The sequence below is a fragment of the Vespa crabro genome, chromosome 2 (genome assembly GCF_910589235.1).
Source record: "Vespa crabro chromosome 2, iyVesCrab1.2, whole genome shotgun sequence".
NCBI classification, from domain to species: Eukaryota; Metazoa; Arthropoda; class Insecta; order Hymenoptera; family Vespidae; genus Vespa; species Vespa crabro.
The window spans coordinates 1,927,501-1,930,000 of NC_060956.1; the positions used below are offsets into that span (position 1 = coordinate 1,927,501).

General features: G+C 27.3%; 1 protein-coding gene across 1 annotated transcript in view; it reads right to left on the reverse strand.

Moving 5' to 3' along the window:
- The window catches only part of LOC124421634 (protein rhomboid), a 126,318-nt gene that overhangs the window by 43,353 nt on the left and 80,465 nt on the right, over window positions 1–2,500 (reverse strand). The gene's annotated exons all lie outside the window — the stretch shown is intronic.

Genomic DNA, 2,500 nt, shown 5'->3' on the forward strand with positions numbered 1-2,500 from the left:
AAGAAGAATTTTTTGTTCTTTAATTCTATTTTTCTTCGAAAATTCGATCGTAAAGTATTATTATATTTTATTCAAAAAAAAAAAAAAAAAAAAAAAGATTTGTCACGAAAATATTATAAAATTTCAAGGAAAAGAATATTTCGAATAAATTATTTCGACGAAGTTCTCTAAAGGTGATAAATTTTTCTAATATTTCCTATAATCATGACATATTTTCAAAACCAATCGTACTCGTTTGCCATGAATTAACCATCGTTAATTGTAAAATATTACATTTCATTCGAAAAGAAAAAAGTCATCGTTAAAATGTCAAAATAACATTTCACGGAAAAATATTTTTTGAAAAAAAAAAAAAAAAAAAAAATGAAAAGAGAAAAAGAACCTTTCGAAAAAAATTCTCCTGTCAATATACCCTTTGAATTCTTTCATTATTTCCTATAATTGTTTATTATTGGTCAATCATCGTTGACGATAAAATATTGTACTTTGTTTGAAAGAAAAAAAAAAAAAAAAAGAAATAAATAAATAAAAGAAAAAAAAAAAAATAGGAAGACAAATATCATCAGAAAACTATTCTAATAAAATGTCAATGAAAAATATTTGTCGAAACTAAATCTATCGAAAAAGTTCTACTTGACAATAGATTTTTCAAACTTCCCGCTATTTCCTGTAGTCCCTACTGCAGCCTCCGAAAGCAATCGTGGTCGATTAAAGCCCGTCCATGACGCACACTGTGCTGCTTTCTCGCGAAATTGTTTTTCCTATCCTCTCGGCGTCCATTTCCTTTTCACATAAATTTCTAAGAGAACGAAAAAATGGTATTACAGGGTCGATTTCTTCTTCCCTTAGGTAAGAAAAAGTAAGAAAGAAAGAAAGAAAGAAAGAAAGAAGAAAGTTTAACCGCTTTACTCGGTGACAGCTTGACAAACACTGATTACGGAAAATCCAAAGGCGAGGAGATAAAGCACGGGCTCGTCGATTTCTTTTATCGGCCTAAATTGCGGTCGTTATCGGAAGAATTTTCTTCGTCGGATCGACTCCACGTTATTTCTTGGCTCGCTCTATCTTCTTTACGCGCTGCGAACAAAAAAAAAAAAAAAAAAAAAAAAAAAAAAAGAAAAGAAAAGAAAAAAGAAAAAAAAATCAGAAAAAGAACAAGAACGCAATTGAGAAGATTAAGAACTCACGTATGTAAAAGTTTATGATATTTATTCGTAAAAAAAAAAAAAGAAGAAAAAATTCTAAATTGTCAAACTTTTAAATTATTGCATAATCTACATTGTAAAATATAATAATATTTATTACAATAATAATAATATATATATATATATATATATATATATATATATATATATATGTATATATACATATATTGCCACTTTAGAATGATTAATACTAATTTATGTTTCCCGCATTCTTATTTATATACAATTTCTTGAACTTATTGATTATATGGAAGTGAAAGTTTATTATCTCTTGGTTGGCTCTAATTTTCTCTCATACCAAAAAAAAAAAAGAAAAAAAAGAAAAAAGAAAATCTTAAATTATCAGACAAACAATAATCTATCATTCAACTCTAATACTATCAAAATAATTATAATAATAACTTTTGTTTGTTTTTTTGTTTGTTTTCATTGTTCTATATTTTATATATATATATAATCCCCTTTTCAATCTTGTCGATTACAAATAAATGTTTAATATATTAGAGAATTTCTTTTATTATAATCCCACGTACATACATAAGTATTTACTTTATTATACTGCAGAGTGAAATTTTTCATTATAATCGATTAGCCCGTGTAAATCAGTAGAGATACGTTGAACACACGTTACAAAGGGTTAACATGTAATATATTACTCCCTTTATGACGGGCACGTGCATCGTTAATTAAAATTATGTAAACTCGATATATTCCCGTTAAACATTCAATTAACTTAGTGCGTAATATCATGGGATATCAGAATGTACGTATGTTTCGTCAAAACGAAAAACAAAATATTTGAACTATCTACGTATGAAAAAAGAAGAGAGAGAGAGAGAGAGAGAGAGATTTTGATAAACAATACTCATGTGCATTCTTCAAATGAAAATTTGTTCATTAAATCATTTAACTTTGTAAACGATGAAGCATAATTTTTAGACTTTTTAGCAATCAATGAAAAATCCGATCAAACGAAACATACGTATCGTATATGTATATAAAAGATAAATATGTATAATTAAATATAAATTCGTTTATATAGAATTATGTTACGTTGAAGTTTCGTGTATTATCACGTATAAGACGCGTTTGCAAGACGAGCGTATGTTTTAACGACATCAAAAGCACTAAATATCTTCTCCCACGTTCCTCGTTTACGATCTGACGTACATACGTATGAAACTCATTATTATAGTTCGAAGCATTATGCGAATAGTTTCGAAACAAATGTTTGCATAAGATAATTACACGAATTCATTGTCCCCGGCAGAACGATTCCGTCGTTATAATAATTA